The sequence below is a fragment of the Triturus cristatus genome, chromosome 9 (assembly GCF_964204655.1).
Source record: "Triturus cristatus chromosome 9, aTriCri1.1, whole genome shotgun sequence".
Classification (NCBI taxonomy): domain Eukaryota; kingdom Metazoa; phylum Chordata; class Amphibia; order Caudata; family Salamandridae; genus Triturus; species Triturus cristatus.
Window position 1 is genome coordinate 238,193,189 of NC_140592.1, and position 24,173 is coordinate 238,217,361.

A 24,173-nucleotide genomic window follows, 5' to 3' on the forward strand; every position below is an offset into this window, starting at 1 on the left:
CCTCTATGTGCTGAAATAGTAGGTTGGAGGATGCCATTTGGGAATGATGAAGACACTGACAAAGTTGAAATTTTGTGGGCTTTCCCACAGATTTCCAATGTTGTTTACTACCATAAATGTATACCTACATGCATTTAGGGTCCCTAACAAACCCTAACCAATTCCAGGCTGGAAAGGGATTTGTTCATGGGAAACAATGCTTGCCATGTGAACAACTAAAGACAAAGTACTAAGTGCAAATGCATATTTCCCTTCACCTCAAGCATGCAAATTGGCCACCCACTGACAATTAGAGATATTTGCTGATATGTCATGATTCTATTTTTTTTGTGTCATAATTTTTTATTGGTTATCAAAACACAGTGGTACAGCATACACACGATGTGGCAAAAGGTGGAAGATACAACATATTTGGTGTATCTATAAAGGGGACATGGGGAAAGATAGGGAGGTGTAGGGAAGAGGTTGGGGGGTAAAGGAGGGGTCAGTGCAACAACGAAGTCATAGCTTTAGCAAAAATAGTTCAGCGGATCAAACAACTTAATACTGGGCGCCAAGCCCAATAGCGTGGGTGTCTGAAATAGTGCAGTGGTCATTTCCCCTACCAGCAGCGAAGGTAGAGGCTGCAGCTCATCGATACCCATAACGAGGAGGAAGGGGTTGCAAATATGGCAGAACCCCCACGCGTCTGCGGGAGCAGAAGGGATAGAGGGTCATGATTCTATTTTGATTCTTCTTTACACTACACAGATCAGAAGTAGGACTGCCTAGCTTTCACCCAGGGTCAGCTAGAAATGTAAATAATGGGTTGGCGTAATGGGCATCATTCTCGTAGCGTAATTACTCGTAATTTTTTATAATTTCGCGAGAAGCGTAATCCAGCATTTAGCGCTCTTTCCTTGCGTCCAAATTGGGCTTGAGGATGCATTTTATGCTATAAAAATAGCACTAAAAGCTAAAAGGTGGGAACACCAGTAGCCAAAAACAGCTCCTCTGTCTTAGATCGTTCTTCCTATGGTCCTGTAGTGGGATTTCTGGCCCCAAATTACTCTTAATTACTCAAGCTAGTGGAATATGCATAATGTTTGTAATTTCCTTTCACAAGAGTAGTGCATATTTACGGAAATTACTCCGGCATAATTAAAATTTCTCCCAGGCCTAATGGAAATAAACATTCTTGACTCAGTCAGTAAAGACCATGTTCAATGCAAATCTTATGGTTTATTTTACTTGAATCCCTAAGATCAAGCTACTGCACCTTTCAACATTAACTCCATTTCTAATCCTTAAAGCAAAACTGTACGCATTTAAAACTAAAATGAAAAGTTTTACATACTTTTTCACACTAGGCTATGGTCCATGAGACCACTTCCTACTCTTAAAAAATGAGTTTGCAAACATTTACATAGGGGACAGGATCCTTTGAGGACCTCTTCCTTTTCATGGATGGGTTCCCGATATCTTTCGGTAGTCAGTAAAATAATGTTTTGCGACCGGATTTCGGTCCAAATTAATGCATACCATATGGAATAAGTATTTGGAAGCAACACCTTACACATGCCCCTCCAAAATATTGTGGCCAGCAATGGTAAGAGGCTCTGACCAGGTTGCATGTGACAGGTGCACATGTGTGTGCACATGTACATGTTAACTGTGAAAGAGAGTTGTCTGACTCTGGCATCTGTGCGTAGGCCGCAATTTAACAAATTAAATTATTGTGATTTAACTGGAGAACTAAAGAAAAACTGCACAATCCCTCAAGATAAAATGTATCTTGTGCAATGTTTCACTATGCACTTTAAATTTTAACTTGTATTTAAAATGTAACTCCAGATTGAAACATGATACAAAGATGCTGCTTAGTATAAAATGATTGGGCCTGAAATCTAAACATAAGGTCTTTTTTTACACAAAAGTATCCATTCATTCTCATAATTTATGAGTTGTCATATTTCTCTCGATCATCCCTCAATGAGATTTGCCCTTTAAGTTGCTAGGCTGAGTGAGTTTATTACTCTGCTGCACCAGCTCACGGACCAAAGGCTGCCGGAAACAATAATCCCATTGCAGGATGATTAATAATCTCTTGTTGTAGGAAGGGCGCGGAGTTGCAAACTCCCTAGCCATCACCCTGTAACTGCTTCCTAATCAAGGTGGTGAGAGGCTCTCAATGGTTTACAATGGATACTTTTGTTTCTGTTTCCAAGCGCTGGGTACCTTTCAAAAGTTTGGGAGAGAATCAGTAGGTCATGGTGGGAGGACATTGACATGTGCTGCAGGTTTGCTTTGACTTGCTATTTGCAGTCCTACTCAGAATACAGCACAGCAGTAGGAAAGACAGAAGGCTTGCTCCTGTTAGTGACTGTAACAAGTAGAGGGTTGACATGGCAGCAATACAGTGGGTGGGTGTCCCACCATCCAAAGGAACTCTGTCTACTTTTTTATGTTCCTGCCTATGAAAGTTAAGAATGTGGCTGAAAGAACAGAGGAAGTACTTACGTAGATGACAAACCCCTGTCTAGAACTTTTGTATGATTGTGCTCCAGATCTGCACTCTCGACTTCTGTGGACTCTCTCCAGACCTTGCCACGCCAACTTCCTGAATTTCAGCCAGGGTCAGTGGAGAGAGATTTGATGGGCACACTAAAGGAGGGGAGTCCTTTGGTTTCTCCTTGACTGTTCCTTTGGCGGTAACTTGGATATGGGCACTGCAGATTATCTTGTTGTGCCCACAGGTCAGCAGAGCACCCAAGCTGGGGCTGGACAGGAAGACAAGTCAAGAGACCTGGAGCTAGGTTGCTACTAAGGAGGGAAGTAGTGCTAGAGGCTTCCAGGACTACATGAACTCCTCTTAATGATACTCAGGTAATCCTGGAGGCCACAGAGGCTCTGGAGGTAGACACTGGTGGCTAAAGTTTCACACAACTGGTTGCATTCTGCTACTTGTGTGCAAATTGAATAGTGGGGCCTGAGATATCATGACAGCAAGTGCTCATCATTTTTAAATCTGCAATGTGTGTCCTAAAGCTGTGGCACCTGCTGCCATCAAATCAATTGAGATTGCCAGTCCAGGCAGCCCTTTTAGTGTTGGATCCCTGCATGGTACCTAGGCTAGATTATGGGCTCCTAAAATTATTCTCTTTAAAAGTGGGTGATTGCCAGGGCCGGACTGGCCTTTACGGGCAACGGGCAATTCCCCGGTGCGCCGCAGGGGTGGGGGCCGGTTTTGGGCCCCTGGCGGCCGTTTTTGTTACAGGGCCGTTTTTGCAGCTTAGCTGCAAAATCGGCCCTGTAACAAAATCGGCCGAAAACCGGCCCCAGGCAAAAAGCTCGGCGGCACCCCCAAGCCCCGGGGGGGCGGCCGAACACTTTGCCAGGGCTGGTTTTGGTCCCCAGTCCGGCCCTGGGGTTGACCTAGAGCACCAGTTACCTTCCCCGCTCCCCACACCAATGAACGATAGGAGCATAGGGATAGGGCATAGGCAGAAAGAGCAGGTCAATCAGCTCCTTTTCCTCAGCAGTAAAGGACATGTGTCAGGTGAGGCAAAATGAGCTGGTGTGACTGTATGGCTCAAAAAACCCATTACCCATCAATGAATGTGTGTGAGTGCTGCACAATGTGATGAGTGCACATCTCTAAAAACAAAGTGTATGTGGACCATAATAACAAATGAAGTTGAAGGAACAGATCAAGTCCCCATAGGGCCCAAAGATTGCACCATAGGTTCCTGTGCATAGAGATCCCCATTTGCATACATAGAAGCACACGCTCTCCAGGTACTGGGGCACCCATACAACAATACTTTGTTGAATGGCCACCAGTAGACTGTGGTGCACCACACATCACCCCAAAACAAAAGAAAGCACCATATACCAGGCCTCACTGGATTGAGAGCCTAGGTGCCCAGGAAGAGTGGGGGATGCACAGCAATCAAGCTAACAAAGTTCCTTGGGCTGCCAACCCCTTCAGGATATGTTTGTTAGGCAACCATGCAAACAAAGGAAACATTTTGGTCTACCTGAAAAGAATATTCCGGATCCTTTAAGCAGGCACCTTTTGGTCATATTTGGGTTCATGATAAAGCCTATATTGAGGCTTATATTTTAAATTGTGTTACTTAATTGTTCAAAACTAAGATGCATATGTTTATAACCTTGAGAAGATAATGATACAAACTGTAGGCTTTTCATTTACTATTGTGAATACCTTAACAAAGCAAGTAGGCATACCTTTTGAATAGTTTTAAGTCCTTTATGGTTCCCCGTATGTTTAATAGTGGTATTGCTGTTTTTAGAATTAGAACTTGCTGGTGCACAATTTGTCATATAGTACTTAACAGACAATGGGAGAAGGCTAGATCTGCTGGGTGAGATGCCATTGTGACATTTCTTTAGGGTACATTATTTTCACCCTGATTGCTCTGCCAGGCCCATTTAGAAGGGCTTTAATTTGTAATTCCACCTTGAACCTTGCCCATAGTTGTAATGTTGTGCGTAGTATTTATTGGGTGTGCATTACATTAAATTACCTTTCTATTTTAAAATTATAGCACTTGCTGAACATTGATCTATGAGTGTTTTCTTGTGCATTCCTGAGTCTAGGGTTTCTTGTCCAAAGCACCTCCCTGATTAAGCACTGGGCGGCTCTGCCTCATCAACCTGAGGTGCGATTGGTTCCCAGTTTGTGCATGACCATCAATTTGTCAAAATACCAGGGTATAGTGAAGTGACATCACCCACCCTTTTACTTCAATTACATTACTGGAAGTGACATCATATGTCATTTGATGATATCACAATATTTGTTTTAGCTGAAGTTCCATAATAACTGCATGATTAATATAACAACATGACAAAGGGAAACGTCTATTTTAAATGTCAACAACATTAGGGTGCTCACATTATCTTTGAAAGTGGTGTGGCGTAATACTTGCCCTGAATTGCAGTAAGCAAAGCAAGTGAGCCAGAAATCTTCGACAAGGTTCATGGGGGTTGAAGGGGAGGGTTGGAGGGGGCAATGTGCAGTGTTCTCCCTACATGAAAACTCTGAAAAACGAATAGTTTGTTTTATAGCACAATTTACACATAACTTTGCTAAATAGTCATTGGCTCTTCAATGAAATTCATTGAATATTGAAGTTGTTTCATGGTGTAACAAGCAAGCGAAACCAAATGCGCCCAAGAGTTGACCTAATTGTTTTTAAATGTGCTATGAGATCCCCATATATCAAACACTACCTCCATTGTGCCAGGGCAGGCAATGTGTCTTTGGTGCCCGTACAGCAAAATGTACATATAAAATGGCAATACCTGAATTTTGTCATTAATACCATCTATATTCCATGGGTGACCCTTATGTCCAAAATTACCTGTATTATGCCTGGTTCAGCATTCTGTCAAGATTGCTTACCTCCCATATGCCATAGTGTTTCCTTCCTTATGTCAAAAATGCCTTTCAATATGCGAGTGCATTTTGAACCTAGGAATATGCATGGCTAGATGTGGGTGCAAGCAGATCAGAGGTAAATACCTCCAGTATGCCAGCATCCATACCAGTATTTCACCATGGCGAAATGCTGGTACTAGCATATTGGCAGTAATTGCTTACTGTACACCATTACTAATAATTTGCCATCGGTGCCCATTCAGCCAAGACTTACCTCTAGTAATCTAGTGCCAGTATTTTGTTACTGGTGTCTGCCATGCTAAAAGTTCCTTATAAATTACCAGGGTTTTGCTGAGGGACTCTATTAGTCAAGAGTTACATTCAATATGCCAACAGACCTGCAAGCATAACATCACATCCTCACTCACACTCCTTTACATTCACTCACTCACTTTCATCCTCACTCAATCCCACCAATTCATTCTCACTCACATTCACTCAATTATGCTTGCGCACCTGCACTCTCATTCAGTCTCTGGCACTCACTCTTGCACTCATGCACTCTCTCGATCATACTTCTTTTCTCATTCTTACTCTCACTCATATTTTCTCAATCACACTTACTTGCACTCACTCTTACTCTCCTCTCATTCACTCTCACTCACTCACTCACTCACTCACTCACTCACTCATTTTCATGCATTCATTCACCCTCGCTCACTCAATCTGACATTCAATCTTATTCTCACAGACTCACACTTTCTTACTTACACTGACTGGCTCTCACTATTACATCCACTCTATTTTTACTATAAGTGTGATAATAATAGGCAGAAAACAAGGCGGGAAGAACCCTGGCACCCATAAGGGTCAGCTGTACCCCATGTTCTGCGCTGATTTGATTATCTCTGAGGTCAGGGATCGAAGAAGCAGTGCCAGGGTTGCAACATGAAAGCCAGGTCCAGAGTGCTAAGGGCCCAGGCAACTAAAGGCAAAAGATTCTGATTGTGCTCTAAAATGTACATTATGTCTTTAAGTGTGCCGCAGATCATCCTGTCAGGGTTCCTATTTGAGCCACTTGAAGAGTACAGCATTTTCTGTGTAGGAGGACAATAAATACTGTGTCTGGTGCCAATGAAGGACTCACATGAAGGGATTTGAGCCCTGACACTCATTTTTGTTGAAGTAAACATTGCATGTGGCACTGGCTGTAATACAGACCTACTACCGCAGGGTACTGTCCACCATGCACTGCCACCCTTTAGCTAACACTCCGAGGGACATGCGTTTTCAGTGCACTGATTTCATTGATAGGTGCACTATTGTGACATCACCTCCATCCTATGATCTTTATGTAGGGAATGCCCCATGCAAATGTGGTCTGCCATCTTCCCCAACCACAGTGTAAACATTCAACCTGATTACACGTGCAGTGGAGACAGAGGAAACAGAGAGACAGGAGAGCCATTTTATGGTCTGCTCTAAGCAGAGTATATGGGGAAACCCCTGCTGATGCATGGAAGGGTGTGGACAGTGCTGACAGCAATCACATTTTGGAAGGACATTAGTTTAACTGTTGCCAGGTTGAGTGAGTATTGCTAACGATCCACTAGAACGCTGACACAACGGTATGAGCATTAATGATAGGCCTTCAATAACTCCTGATTGTTACATGCCTAATTTGGCTCCTAAGTGTGTGCCACTTAAAAGTAATGGTCTGTTCCCTTCTCTGAGGCTAGTTTGGCAATAATCAATATGCTGTAGCCAAAGCGCCCTGTCCTGATTGAATTCCTAAGGGTATTTTTAAAAACAAATTAGACCTGGGGGCTCCACTCATTAGCAGAGTTCTTAGCACAGCTGGCAGCTCCACTATTCCATTGTCCTGGTATCAACCTGGTATTTAGGAAGGGTAAAAAAACCTTATCGTCAGAGTTATCGATCTATCTCATTAATTGATCCTGTGGTAAAGGTTCGAATGTTTGATGTATTATTATGGCAAGAATTTTGGCCTAGGTTGAGGATAAAAAAGTTTTCTGTCATTTTTAATTTGGTTAAGGGCAGGTCTTGAGACTGTGGAGCAGTGTCTAAACCTTTACCTACTTATCCCTAAATATATGATCATAAGGAAATATCTCCCCATACTTAGCGTTCATGGACCTTAGTTCAGCCTTCGAACCAGTCAATAGTCTGAAACCCCGGTTCCTACTTGCTGATATGGGAGCTGGCTCAGGTATTGTAACCTTACTACAACATTTACACCTATATGTCTGCCAAGGTGCACTGCAGTGTCAATGGGGAGTGTAGAGAATCTTTTAAATTGGCGAGGAGTGTATGGCAGGGCTGTGTTCTAGCTCCAATTCTGTTTATTTTATATATTAATCACTTAGAATTATTTTTACGGAATAAGGGCCAGGACAAGCTCCATATGGGTTCAAGATTTGTTTATGGGTGTGAGAAATTTGCATAATTTGCTTTCACATAATTACCTGAAATTTCTACAAAATTACTTGAAAATATGCGGAATTACTTAGCACACAAATACAACATTTTGCACTGTATTTTAGTGGGAAATGTGTCCTTGAGTCAATTTTTGGCTGCATTTAACAAAAGCTTTGTGAACAATAACAGCTCATGATCTGTTTATCAAGATTGTGTTAAATTTGTACAACAAAAGGCGCATGTCACTGTACATTTGTAATGCGAGTGGTGCATAATTATGCAAAGTAGTAAAATGGAGACATTTCTGGAGTTTCGTATGACAATTGAGGAGAACAGATTCTGTCAGCAGCAGTCAATATTACCATCACGCAACCCACACTTTTTGTGCAGTCAAGAGCTTGGTCTCTCTTCAAAGACAGAATTCATCTATGTACTCTTCTATTATGAATTTCTATTTCTACTAATCTTTGTGCAAATTTAAATCAATAGATTATTAATGACTGCCTAGCAATGGGGGGACCCCATCTTGATTTCAAATGACTGAGTGAGTTAAAATGTCAAGCACTGAGCAGGGCAGACCTTTTTGTAAATCCTGACATTATTTTAAAAAAATACGAAATTGAGATCAAAAACACATTTTATGCGATTAGAAGTCTCATAAGAGGAAATAATGAGCTATGCAAATCTACAATTAAATATTTTATTATGTTCAATGCTAAGGAATTAATATATATAACCGCATCTTTTTCATGTTTGTTACATAAGGGATAGTTTTAAAATATGGTTTAGGGTAGGCAGAGCTCTCCTTTCTCTTGAATTTCCTAAGGGGTGGGTATCGTTAAAGAACTTACATTTTTGTCCTTGTGATAATCCTTCCATTCAGACTGCTTTGCTTTTTTGTGAATGTTATATTATGCCTAGAAAAGGGATCTTGTCACAGTTCGTAAAGGTGATCAGTTTCATGAACATAGCGCTGCTTTTCTGTTTTTGCAGATGTTGAATTGCCTGTTAGTGTGTATGTCTGTCAGGCATTTTCCGTTTACAGGTAATCAGCTAAGGAACAAAATAAATGAATCTGTAAATCTTGTTGTATTTTTTAATATTTATTTACTGGTTTATAGTTTATTTATTCTACCTTTATGTTTTTTATTTTTTTTAAATGAATAAAGTAAAATTTTTGACTATATTTGATTTGACTTTACTCTGTCTTTCATTTCACCCAGAGCAGCTAGGATAACACCTTTTATATGTAAAAGAAATTATAAGGTTGCCTCCTGCAATGCACAACCTACAATTATCAGCACCAATTATCTCACGAAAGTCCCCTTATTTTAATTGGGATATTGCCCTCCAAATGAGCACTGGACTTGAAATGTAAATCAGTAAAATGAAACTATGCGGTATACGTCAAATAAAAAGACACAAACAATCTGCTAGAATTTTTCTAATCTTATTTCTTTTAATTTAATTCACTTTTTATACACAGATAGATGTGCGCATATCTGCTTTCTTCACTGTCTTTTCTCTCTTTTTTAATTTCTGTCAGTGCTCTTTGCCTCCATTGCTAGCTGCTGACTTCGCTATCTCTTGTCTCCTTTTTTTCACATTTGGACCGTTTAGCCCAGGACTCCAGTTCTTTATTTGTTAAAGAGAATAAGTGCATGGACCTGAGTTTTTCTTTAGAAGTCCACACCAGCACTGCTGAATCCCGGTGTCGCTGAATACAAAGCTGTCCATTCTTCATGCTCAGTATCCATTTTATATCATGTTTCTTTCTTCCCTCACTATTCACTTCCTGTGCCTTTCCCTCAGTCATTTATGTTATTTTTCATTCCTGCTTTATCCCTGTGTAACTGTTTTGCTATTTTTCTCCTCCTCCTCCTTTCTCCTTTTTCTGCCTTTCTCTCTCTCATTCAAAAGCTGATAGTTTAAAATAAGCCCATATCTGAAAAAAGGAGTGGCTGTGCCCATCACTGGCAACTATTCACACATATTAAGCATGGACTTCTTCCCCATCAGGTCAGTTGGCTTGTGCAATGCATTTGTTTTTTCCCAGGCATTCACCAACATTGTTTACTTTCCAATATATTGTTTTTCTTTATTCTTTCAGGTCACACATTTCATGAGCAGTTCAAACTTATTGTGTGCTGTGCAGGTGATTTTTTGGGCCTTAATTTGAGATGGGATACTCCATTTCAAACGTGGTGGATGTTCTGTTCACCATATTACAAGTGAAGTATTATAGCCCATGGTAGTTTTTAATATGGCGAACAGGATATCCCTCATGCTTTATCCCTCATGCAACATTCTAAATACGGCCCTTTGTTTTCTTACTCAAACAAGTTAGATTTGGGTACAGGACTAAGTTGTTGTTAAAATGATTGTTAAAAGTTAGGAATAAGTATCAAAGAGAGAGTGCGAAGGGCGAAGCCTCGCTCCACTTCTCCATAAAATTGAACAAACAATGACCTAAGTCCCCCATTGTTTACATATTGCCTTCAGTGGTGAGAGACCTTGAGGTAAGTTTATGCTTCTGATCCCTGTAAAAGCAATTAAACCATGCCCCGCTGTAACTTTGGCATGGAAGCACTATATGTCTCGGGTGGGAACCCTATGATGAAGCATGTCACTAACTAGTCTTAGTGGGTCAGGGTTCCGATTAAAACCCAGTAGGATCCCCTACATACCTGAACAAGAGGTATAACAGGCTTTAGGCTATTAGTAGCAGGCTCTCTCTCTTTGTTTGATAAATGTTTACAATTAGCAATATTGAAGATTAATATTTTTTGGAACCCTTGTTGATAATTTCAATGTTGAGCATCCTCACGATAGTGCCTTGAAGGCAGGTCTTAAATATTTAAGGCTAAACATTTGTAACGTCGGCTGAGGTCTAATCAAGAAGTCGACATGAGGTTATAAATAATGTCAGAAATGTTTCTCCTGGCAAGCAAAAGATGTGTGCGTAATTTAATGCAGTTTTTAAAGACGTTTTTGTGTGTTTAGAGAAGCCGCTGGGAAGCGAATCTGTTATTAATGCACGCGATTGATTGCACTTCAGCGTGAACATGTCTGTTTAAGTGTGAGTGGAAAGTAATTACCCTTATTGTCTAATCATTCTGAAAATGATTTGTCATTTTATAAATGCCCGATGGAAACCACATGATCATTCCTCTAGTTAAAGGGAACATTAGATCTTGAGCTAATGGCTCTAATAGCATTAGATGGACTCATTTTAAAACCTCTTGGTGTAAAGTAGAACCGCCTCTCTAACAGAAAACATCAGCAGAAAAGAGCATCCATTACCACTGAAAATGAATTTTCACCTTAAGACAGCACTGTTGTAAAAGGATGCAAGTTATCGTAACCCTTCTACTGTAGCATTAGGGACCTCAAAGATAGTCAATGATGCTATTTACTACCATGTGATTGCTGCAGCCCAGTGTTTTCTTAACGCATGGGCACATTGGACAGTTGCCCGAGGGCCCCATAAGCATAAGGGCCCCATGCAGACCAGAATTTAACACTAATTTTACGTTAAATATTTTTATTCCTGTGAGTGGTTGTGTAGGCAGGGCCCAGTGAACTGCTTTGCACGGGGGCCTATAATGCTGTTAAGACGGCCCTGGTGCAGCCTATTCAAAAGTTGATTTCATGGCCTGTCTTTTATCTTACTTTTGGGGAAGCTTACTATGTGATATAGATTTTATTGAAAGGTTAAAAAGGTTCCATGGTCAGTTGCTGGACTGCCTTTCCAATCACCAGTTGTAAACCCAGTCCAGAGGATGACAAGGTACGCAAGCACATAATGTGGGTAAAAGAGAATGCAGTAGAAGATAAAAGTGTGATTCCAAAGCGCACGATGCAGCGCTGAAATGGGTAGTAGGACAAGTAGTAAAAAGGTGGCCAAAAATGTAGTGATTTCAGGTACCAAGAGAAGGAGTTTTGGACTTTAAGGGACAAACTATGCATTATTTTGAAGGAGGAGAAATAGACAGGTCCCTCCTGTTGGATATAGAGAGAACATTGTAAACCTGAGCAATGATGAGCATCCGAGTAGGAATCTTACCAAGACTAGAGTGAGAGATCAGTACTGATGGAAACATATGCCTTAATGTTGGTGGCATACACATTGAAATATGTCACCCCAATGTGGGTGAGTTCTGTGAGTACCCATGTGATTTTAGAATTACCAAAAGATTAATTTGCAAGTTAAGGAAACCTAAACAATAGTTACAGAAAATAGATGCCCATAAAGATGCAAATGTTTTTTAGGGCTACTTTACATCATGGAAATGGCCTGTCTCCAACGCAGGCCAATGAAATCGCAGAAAGTATGAATGTTTCAGTAAAGTTGTGTTCACAGAGAATAGGTGATATCAGACCACTCAAGCCATTTCTGTGAGAAGATATATGGGCCCATTGCACAACAATCACCAGCGTGATGGGTGTTTAGCTTTTGCTTGTAAAGGGATGAATGCTGATTCCAAGCTAAATCCCATTTGGTTGAAGTATGATCCCAGAAAATTAATGGTACACCATGATTTATTGTGTGTAAAAAAGAAGGAAGGCTCAAAGGTGGTAGAAAGGCTGGTATCACCAGAAACAGAGGATGATAGAAGGGGACAGAGGGAAAAAGGTAATTCTGGTCTGTCTGTCTTTTGCTTACTTATAGGACGGGGAATTTTACTCTGTCATAAAGAATACTGTTGGATGGGTTGAATGGGTTCCATGACCAGTTGCTAGATGCTTCCATACTGCTGCAACTTGGTGGTGTGTTTCCCTGTACTTCATATCAAATCTACTTGATCTTATGACTTCATGTGTGACATCTTGAGAGGAGCAACCTGACATTAGCTAAGGCTGTCTGCATTTTAAATTCAATGAAAGATTAAAGAAAGTTTTTAAAAAAGAGAGAGAGAGTTTGTTTTTCTCATTTTATAGCGGGAGTATTAAGCAATTAGTACTGTTAGCTATATATACCAGAGACTGCAATAGATAAACAGCTATAAATTGTTCCATCTGTCTTTAGCCACAGCCCATAGTGGCAATTAACAATTGCTATTGCCCTCAACAGAGACTCTGTTAACTACTCAGCAGGTGGTAATCATGCTTAATTATTCACTCTCACCAGATAATGACCACTGAGGAGAGTGTGTAAGGAGGATGAGAATGAAAAATGAATGTCACTGATTTTCTCCTAGGCCATGTGCGTAGCGAGAGAATTACTATTGTATTGGGTACATTAAAGTGCATGCAAGTGCCCGTCTGGAGCACAATATGTCATCATCTTGGGAGTTGCTGTATGTGAATGTGAGGAGAGCTAGCATATGGGGTATTGTGATTTCTACACAAATTCCTGATGGCAGCTCAGTAGAGATATACAATGGGGTATCATTGTGAAGCTCTTAGGTGCTCTTAAATCATACACAACAACACAGCACTAGCAGAGCCACAGTAACAAGAAGGACAGAGCTATGCTGCAGCAGATATCTTGTGAGACCGGAAAATCACTTCTGGTTGTACCATTCCAATGTGTGAAAATGAAAAAGCAGTTAAACAGCCATCTTAAGGTTAGGCCTGTGCTCCGATCATGGCAAAAACATTACAAATACAGTACTGCAAAAAAGAAAATGCCAAAAATTATTGTTCTCTGCATACAATGCATGCATCAGTTAAAACATTGAATGTGTGAAGACTGGGTGGTTTTGTAGATGCAAATTAGTCCTCCGTGCATTACAAAGTTTGCACTCAATTAGAGGTAATATGATAAAACAAACATCCTATATTATGAAGTAAGAAAGCAATAGAGTTTTGGTGCAGCTTATCCAATACATATATATTCTAAAGAACTGGTAACAGTACATTGTGCTTACAGCTGCATTGTCCAGACAGACATAAAAAAGAATGAAGCAGCAGATGTACAATCAGGTTAACTGATCGCACATATTAAAGGGCCAATTCCGATCCCGTTCTGAAGGGCTCCGAAATGGATTCAGGCTTGCCGAATCCAACACGGAGCCCTTGTTTCTGACTGAATCGTACCCAGTTCAGAACGACCGATTACGATGCCCGGAAACTGTTAGTGCTGATCGAAACGGTTCCAAAAGGCATTCGTATAGGTCAAGCCTTTCGGAGCTGATTCGTACAGCTTAATGGACACAGTTTCCGAGTGAGCAATTACAATGACAGATTCGGACAGTCGTTCCGATTCGGTTTGCCCGGAAGGAAACAGCTGTCGGAATCTGTCTTTGGAGGCCCATAGCAGGCCCCCCTTCATCCGGGGCCTTCCGAATGGGGCCCGTGGGGGTACCCATATGTCCCCCATTTCAGACCATGCACAGTGTGTCAGGCACTATGGGGTGCCTGCCACAGGGTGCACGATTTTCCCCAGACACCCCTTTCTTCAATGGGAACCTGTGTTCTCGTTGGAAACACAGGCTCCCATTTAAGTCAATGGGAGTCCGACCAAATCGTATCCGGGAGTATCCAGATGCATCCAAATCGCTCGGTCGGACTCCCCCGATCCTCTCCAAAAGAGCTATGAGAGTATACATCTCCTGACATCCCCCTCGGGCCCTGAACAGCCTGTAGGTGCCCTGTGCTCCCTGAAATGCATTTTCAGCCTTTGTGTGTGATGTCTAGCCTATATTTTATAAGCTTAGACATAATGTAACTATTTTCACTTTGTAAGTGTACTGTACAGTACAGCACATATGCAAAGTTGGAAACGTTTTTAGAATTAAAGCCATTTCTACAAGTTAACTCCAGCCTCAAAGAGGTATTATTTTTTGGTGCAAAGACTGTCTATAAATGTTAGCAGACAGGGCTTTGTGTAAAAAACCATGAGCGTTTGCATGCGAATGCCAATGTACCATACATGGTATACCCCTTTGACACAATGCAACACAAAGCAGCGCTAGCCCTTCTTTGTGTTACTTTATGGCTGCTTACCAGCACAAATGAAGTTTTGCACTGGTAAGCAAATAACTATATTTCACTGGAAGTTAAATTCCAGATTAACAGTTTGTATCACATTTGAGATGCAAACCTAGCAAAATTTGCTAGTAGGTCTGCCCCTTATTTTCTTTCTGACAAACACCAATTTGTGTAGATGAAGACAAGCTTATCCTCCCATCCGTTAGTGAATTGAGACATCCTATAAGGCTTACAGTTTTTTGCCATCTCTGCATGGAACCAATGAAGTTTACTTACCATTCAATGATTTGCTACATCTCCATATACTGACAGCAGACAACTTTATTTCAACAATATCCAGTGTCTAAGAGCCAATTTGAATGACACCCAATCATGGATATCCTCGAATCTACTGAATCTAAAGGCAACCCAAACTGAGATTACCCTCATCAACATAGCACAAGTGAATCCCATTTTCAAATATGACTTTCGGACATAGCCCTAAATGGCATAAATCCCACTGATCTGATGAAGCAAATCACTTGCAATCAATAACAACTGCAAAATATCCTTTAACAGCTAACCAGGCAAGAAGTCACAAATAGCATGGTTCCTCATCATCTTTTAAAAAAAAAAAAACAGCAAGCAATATTTGCCCCACCACTTAAGCCTTTATACTCTCCTACATCCAGAATAGTAACACCATCTGCCTAGTCTACAAGTTCCACCTGCCATAATTAGTCACTGATATGCACATAGCAAACTCCCTAACCTCCTTTCCGGTATAAACCCACAGGCCATCCCATAAATAACTCAGTTGAGGTCCAAACCAAACTAATAAATTGTCATCCAGGCCATCACAACACCAAGATGGAATATAATGCAGAAAATTTCAACTGTAGGACCAATCAGGCCAGGCTGTGAATTGAAAAGCTATAAAAAAAGACAATGGGGAAAAAGGTTTTCTCTGTTTATGCCCCAAAACTCTTGAACATGCTTCTCTTGAGTCTGAAACATTCTCCTTTCTAAATTAGACAACGGTTTTCAAGCATTCAATGTCTCCATCCTGTGACTTGTAATTCCATGATAAACATTTTTTGCACGTTCAACATCCTCCCTCCCCCTTAGCTCCATTTCACATCTGAACTATGTGAGTTCTTCCTCTCCCTTGCGACCAATGGGGGACTCTGTTTAATCCAGCTTATGTCTACTGTAAACTTCATAGAATATGTGTAATACATACGCCATTTGGATGACGTGATTGCTTTGCCATGCATGCCCTGTAAATGTGTCTTCACATCACAAACTGTGAAGGCTCATATAATGAATTGCCACCCTTTCGGGCCTTTGACCGTACAACAAAGCAACTAGAATAGAGAAATTGAGTTTTATGTCACAATATGTGCACTCAACAAAGCGTAAGGCATGTTATAAATGTTGTATTACCAATACATGTATGCATTGCTATGCAAAAACCTACCTACATTTTTATAGTAGTACTGTTAGGAAAGTGATTATGTAGAAGTATTTGAGTAAGAGGGTGTGAAATAATTGGAATCAAAATGTCAGCAGATTTGCACATGCAAAATGTGTAGAGAAGCAAATTTCCAAACGATTTGTCGGCAACAGTGCAATCCAATTTTAATCTGTAAATCAGCATTGTTATCAATGGGGTTTCTGGTTGGTTAGGTTATACACCTAAGCCAGGCAGAACCCACCACTCTAGTCAGGGAAAGGGAGTTACTCGCACAAGATAACCCCTGCTCACCCCCTTGGTAGCTTGGCAGAGCAGTCAGTCTTATCCCAGAGGCAATGTGTAAAGCGTTTGCGCAACACACACACCAGTGACACACTAGGCACACCACAAAAAGATTAGAGAATCCACATAAGGTTACATAAAAATATCCCTGTATTATATATAAGACACATTAGACTACAGTCAAATAAATCACTGTGCCACTAGGCACTTGTTATAATAATGCATATAAGAAGCATAGACCACAGTTTCAGGAATCACTTTGCCATTTGGCACTTGTCATAACCAGACATAGATCAGAGATCACTTTACCCTAAGGCAATGGTCAGCAAAATAAGTTAGTGCACTTAAGTTGCACATGTCATAAAGAAAACATTAGTTACTTTGTTCACCATGTAAAACATATTAGACCGTAAGCACATAAATCACATTTAAGTTGTCATTTGAGCCAGCGTCATAAGTATGACAGTGCCACCACTTAAAATACGCTCTTTCGGTTTTGTTATTACCATATCACTTCACTGTACATCCCCTCTTGCTCCTTCAGTACAGATACACTCCACCGGTTTCTGTAGGAGCAGGGAAAATAGCAAAAATATTTGAGGGGCCCCACGGGGCAAGAAGACTGCAGAAAGCCCCTCCGCCCACCTGGAGACCAGCACGTTGGCGCAAGCACACCATCCCTGGGCGCTCATGCTAACCAGCGTCATGGGGCCGCCGGCCAGCACTTTTCACAAAAATGAGGCCAGATGGAAATGGAGGCCAATGAACCCAGGGGCAGCTCTGTAGTGCGGCAGGGTGGAGCACCGCCACAATAGCTGAAGCCCTCCTCAGGTCACCTATCCGGCGGGGGCCTTAGGGTCCAACCGTGTCCTTCGAAGAATGCTCCCATGGTCCTTCCTATGTTTCTACAGCTCATCCGAGCCAGCGAAGCTTCGTCCGGCAATGGACGGGGCTGGGTGGTGTTGCTGCCAAAGCTGCTTTTCCCTTTACGGCTTCAGACCCGTTGCCAGGCAACGCCTGCAGCTTCTCTGAAAGACAGGCTGGGCTGAGCTTTCGCCAGCCTTCTCCTGGGTGCCTTACGGCAGCCGTGTTGCTGACCCATGTGGTCAGGGCTCCAGTCCAGGGCTTCCTGGGTTGCAACCAATGATGGACTGCCTAGTACTGCACGTGCTATGCTACACCAGCACAGAGCTTCTTTAAAATAGCCCTCACGGCACGCTGACCCGGGGGCAGAGCACAAAGGGCTCTGCACAAAAAATGCTTATTTCGCTCAAGGCTTTGATGAAGTAGGGAGCGCCCTCACACTCTGCCTCCTAGGATCCAAGCACTAGGCTGGGAAAACATAACGCTTCTGCAGGCTTTGTCTAGGAGAGAAAAAAAGTGAAGAACGGTCCAGTCCTTCTTTGAAGTCTTTCATCTCCAGGAAGCTTCTAACAGGAGGCAAGCACACACAAGCCCTTGGAGATTTTCTTCCCAAGCAGGATACCACAGCAGGGCAAAAAGAGTCAGTCCTGTTCCTCCACCACAGACAGAAGCAGCAACTGCAGGCCGACCCATCTCTCACTGATGAAGGGCAGAACTCCTCACACAGTCCTTCCACTCTTCTTCTTGGCAGGGTCCTCTTGTTCCTAGAAGTAATCTAAAGTCTTGGGGTTTTTGGTGCAATACTTATACCCCATTTTGTCATTGTTCTCTTTGCTGTAAGGGTCCCTGAACCCAGTCCAAACCAGTACAATCCTCCCTGGTGCAGCTTGACCGCAGGGGGTCGAGACAACATTGTGAAAAAGGAGACACAGCCTATTCAGGTGCATGTGAAACTCCTCCCACCACTCTAAATGCAGACCAAGTCTATTCAGCAGCGTGATGAGTCAATCAGGCAAGGCAGGGCACACCTCAACCCCTCTAGTGACTGTCTAAAGCGAATGCACATCCCCAGCTCCTGTCACTCATTCACCAGACGCTGAATACACAAACAGCCAGAGGCACACAAAATGGTAAAGTAAAAAAATGCCCACTTTCTAAAAGTGACATTTTCAAACACAGAATTTAAAAACCACCTTTACCAAAAGGTGCATTCATACATTCTGAGTCCAGAGAGCCTAAATTCCCTATTTCTATATTGTTCCTATGGCAAACTACACATGTAAAGTGTTACAGCGCAGCCCCAATAATAAGTATATGGGACAGACAGCCTTTCAATAGTGAAAAACGAAATTCACAGTATTTCATTATTAGGACATGTCACACACAGCAGTACATATTCTACCTTTCACATACACTGCACCTGCCCATGGGGGTACCTTGGGCCTACCTTAGGGGGTGCATGACAGGTAAGGAAAGGGAAGGTTTGGACCTGGCAAGTGGGTGCACTTGCCAGGGCAACATGGCAGTTACAAACTGTGCATGCAGACACTACAGTGGTAGGTGTGATACAGATTTACAGGGCTACTCATTTTTTTTTGGGAAACAAACTTTATTAATGTACCACTCATACACCAGTATCATCTTTAGGCGGAATCATTGCTCATACATTAATGAATTACTTTGCATCATTTACATGTACGATTATACATTCTTAGGAGCAACTTCTCTTTTGATGCGTTCCTGCGGCCAACCACCTGGACAACAGTTCTAGGATGGTCGTGATCCATATCTCTACCTGGAGGATCAATTCCATGAGTATCCCTGCTAGGCCTTACCCTGATCTATCTCAACAGTTCATGGGTTAACAAAACACCCCCTATCCTCCCTCCCCCCTCCGACTCCACCCACCCCCTCCCACCGTCAGACATGTCACTCCATCCTTCATCTCTCGGTGTTGTGAATTATTCACACTTGTAGGACATCTGGTATCTCAGTGCTAGGAAGCATAAGGGGGAGCCACCATGTAGTACCCGCCGCCCATCAACCGAGCCCCCCGTTCAAGAAGGGCAATGCTGCAGTTCGTATGTACAAGTCTCCTCACTCAGGGGGTCAGTCAGTGTTGTCTGTCGGGTTCTTGAGTAAGTCCACCATCGCCATCCATGCCCTAGCTGTGGTCAACATTTTTTCATTATTGGCTCTCTGGGCCATTTGTAATCTAAAAATCCCCTCACAGTCAGCCCACTATATGAATTCTCACAGCCATCGTGCAGCGTTAGGTGCTGTGACCACCTTCCAATAATTTACAGGGCTACTCATGTGGGTGGCACAACCAGTGCTGCAAGTCCACTAGTAGCATTTGATTTCGATGCCCTGGCACACACCAGGCACTTTGGTAGGGTCTTACCAGTAAATCAAATATGCCAATCATCAATCATGAATAACCAATCATAATACAATTTATACAGAGAGCATATGCACTTTAGCATTGATCAGCTGTGGTAAAGTGCCCAGAATCCTAAAGCCAACAAAAACAGGCTCAGAAAAATAAGAGGTAGAAAGGCAAAATGTCTGGGGATAAACTTGTCAAAAGGGCCAGGTCTAACAAGAATTAGCTGTCAAAATTTTGAGCGCTTGAACTGAAGCACAAATCCGCAAAAAGTAGGATTTGCAAATGAGCAAACAGTTTTTCAAAGTCCTATTGACTTGGAGTGCAATGCAAACCTCAGTGCAATTCTTAAGAATCCTGACTCCTAAATAGGAAATTCGAATATGGAAGGCCCCTTGGCTTGCATTGCAATTAGATATAATTACTTTTGTGATGTTGATTATAGCTAATAAATATTTATCACTGCAATAGGATGCTAAATTATGGAGGTTTTAGGTGCACTTTAAGCCTCAGGCTTGCAGTAATTGGAACTTCTGTAAGAAGTCTGATCACTGAACCCTGATTTCCACTACTTGCTTGTACCATGCAAAATTAAGTGGATATTAATTTCACCTCAATCAATACTGCTGGTTGAAAACGAGTACGCTTAAAAGTGTCTTTCAATTAGTGTCTGATAATTGAGTTGCAAGAGATGGATTTCAGACTGTAGATTCTTAAACTGTTGCAGTGACAAATAGAAGAACATAGATTTTCCCCAAATGTGGAGCAGCCCTGCTGAACAAAACATCATTTACACCCATTGTAATCCAATGAATAATTATCTTGACTGCAATCATGAATTGCTAATACCATACAGAGAAGACTCCGTCAACATTATTTTCAAGGTTCTTCTTTGTATTTAACATTAATTGTTCCAGTAAATGTCAAGGGAATGACATAGTGACACATGACTGATAACTGTTTTATTAATTTCTTTGGAACACAAACAATTCCTATTAGATATACACAAGACCACATTGAAGTGAATGCCTACGTGAATTCTTATATTATTTTTACCATGCTGGATACTTTGTGAGTGACTGCATGAAGGGCTTCTATATTCTTAATATTTTTAACCTAAAACATGCCAGTATAGCGAAGGATGCACCTAAAAGGATCAGTGAACAATGGGATAAGTAGAAAGAATTGACAGGCATGAGTTTTACCCAGCGGTACATCATGCACTGGTTGTGCAATGGTAACAACATTGTGTACCAACATCAGTTACTAACTATGATTCTGACAAAATACAATTGCCAGCAAACAACAAATTTCGTTGAAATTTGTTAGACATGCCTCAGTTACCATTTATTGTAGGACTGCTGGCTTGTGATGTTTGCCCCTTCTTGCCACTGAGAGTAGAGGAAAAAGGGATGCAATTTTAGATAAGTAATCTTCCATTTTTCTTCAGTGTCTCATATGTTAATGCTGTAGTTGGTCAGGTGGAGGGAGGGGATAACTCAAATATGGCCTTCAACTGAAATTCAAATGCACGCAGAGAGTCCCTGACCTTCTTGGAGCAAGGTTGGTAATCACAAAATTAACATGATGGGTGATTGGGAAAGGCTTTTTTAAAGAGAATTGATCTCAATTTGTTTTTGAAATTTGGCTTTCCAGATTTCGGATAATAGTTTACCAGAGCTGAGCTCCCCAACAAAGATGGATTTTCCCACGGTGGCTCTTTGCACTAAATTTGCCCTGATCATGCAGATTTCAAAAACTTTATCTCAGGTATCCCTTCTGGATATAGTTCATGGACAGTAATTGTGGCTATTTTGATCCACTTCTAGCCCAAACGTTGAAGTTGCAGCAAAGGATTTTAAACTCTATTCTCTGCAGTGCATTCTCTGTAATGAATTTCTTAAATTTGAAGACAATTTGACTGATTGAGTTTGCAGAGTCTCACGTTTCTACAGCTCTTTCTTTGGTGCTCCTTTATAGACCATATTAGAGTAGTCTAATCACAATAGCACTAAGGATCTCGTCAGTAAGAGTAGATGAAAAAGTTGAAACAGCAGAGGTTACTTTTCAGCAACATGAGTTGGTGATTGATGGTTTTGGTTGTGTGTATGGTTGTCGGAATGGCCTCTTTCTGCAGGGTCACCCAGATTTGTGCCTTCTTTAACTAAACCCATTTTCGTTGGCTTTTAGGACTCTTAGCACTTTACTCCTGCTCACGTTTGTGAGCACTTTATCACTTACAATGATTACAGTTTCTACCTTTGAACATGTATAAATAAATTGTTGTGATTTTCAATTTTTTATGGTTGGGTTAGGAACTCTTTATTCAGTTCTGTAAATGTTTAAGATTGTATATTCTTTTTGATGTTTGTGTTTTCTGTGGATAGCAGCTGCATCCACAAAAGTAATCTAAGAATGGTCATTTAAATAGGTCTAAAGTGAACCAATGTTACTGTTATCTAATGTATTGCCCCAGGTTCGTTTCAGCCTATTGGGCTTACCCTTTTTATTTTGGATATGTATCTAAATCTTGGCCTCAACATATTGCCTATAAGTAAAGCCTCACTGCTTTTATGCCAAGCTACCAGAGGGTTAAGCACTGATTTATTTATTGACTTTTGAAAACAATTGTGTTCATTATATGAGTGGGGCTCCCACCCCTCTCAACTAACAACCCAATTTCTTAAAATGGTGACTAAACTAAAGATCTGAATAGGACCATACTTTGAGGGTTGTTTTTTTGACTGTTGTGGCTATATTGTAGATGCTTCCTAGTTCTTCTGGCCAGTCAAGAGGAAGGCTAACCGCAGACGAGTATCTCATGCTTCTGATTTCTATGTTAGAGCCATACAAGCATCCCTTCTTCCATTGCAACATGTGTTTCAGCCAATTGCAGATGATTACACCGTGTTCACTCACTCGGATCTGAGGTTGAACAGCATCTGTTTAGATCTGACACTGATTTGATTTGGTAAGATCAACTAGGCAAGTGATCCCATGGAACTGTGGAATAACCGACAAGATGTAGGGACACTCATGTAATAGGATTCCCTGCTGACTATAAGGAGCTAACTTTGATTTGCTGGCTACTGTTTGATAGGGTAGGAAAGAGCACATATTCTCACAGCCATCCAATAATGTTTAATGATCTTTGATGATGTCAGCTGCCAACAGGTTGAGACAGGTTAGGATTTTAGAGGGATGTGAATCTCTCTAATGAAGACAATTGTGGTTTCCATTTCTCACCCCAGTCTGAACTCAGGTAATCTCTATTGTAGAATCAAATTAGTGCCTTTCAACTCTTGAAGCTGTGAAGTGACTTCTTTATCAATGCTTTTGCTAATAAAAGGGAGTTTCTAAAACAGGAGAATAGTTTGCTGCTTTCAATAGGCCTGACAGGAATTTTCAATAATAATGTTAATATTATATTATTTAGAACGCCTTGGCACCATAGCCTGTTGAAAAGGAGCATTTATGATATTTGTTATCTATGGGCCAAGTGCAGGAATATAGTGTTTTACTGTGATGGATGAGCAGGGCTAACTTGGAGTGTTTAGCACCTATTGTGCCCACTTGTTTGCAATCTAGGATTGCGGAAGAGGTATTTGCGGATAGGACTTTGCTGGTATTTTTTGAAGTACTCAGAGGTGACCCAACTATTTTTATAAATGTGTCTGGATATTCCGGATCTTATTCTCAAAGGACATCTAGTTTTCTCAGTATTGGTACGAGACAATAGGGGTGGTGTAAGCCACCTACGGTTCCATTGGTTTCAATATAATTGTAAATAGTTCTCTTGTTTGATTTGGTGCGTGACTGAGTCTGGTTGTAATATACGCGTTGCTTTCTGGTATTTTGTCATGTGAGCATGAAGTGATGGTCGGTACGCTTCGTAGTAAGTCACAAGTTCTTTATTAAGAACAAAGTATGAAACAGGTGAGCGCCAAGATACACCTCCACATCCTCAGCCAGACTAACAGCAACTCCCAGAACCCGAATGTCACAGAGACTATGACATTCCATGCACGCACACACACTCACCTTAGGAACACTCGAAACCACGAGACACACGACACTAAAGTAGGACACAACACATCCCCCCCCCTTAACACAACAAACAAACAACTAACAAACCAAAACACAAACACAATAAAAAAAAAAAAAACAGCTTATATCCCCAAACACAGAAAGAACACCAAACACAAAACAACAGTACTACACAATATACTCCTTAAGCCAACTAGGCAAAATCTTTTTCCTTTTTCCTACCCCCATGCCACCATCACCAGAAACAACATCCCCCTGTATAGGTAATGTGACACATTTTTTTTTTAAATCCTTCGCACGCCGCTGCTCCAATCCCATCCTCGTCGCCAATTGAAGTGATGGTCGGTACGCTTCGTAGTAAGTCACAAGTTCTTTAT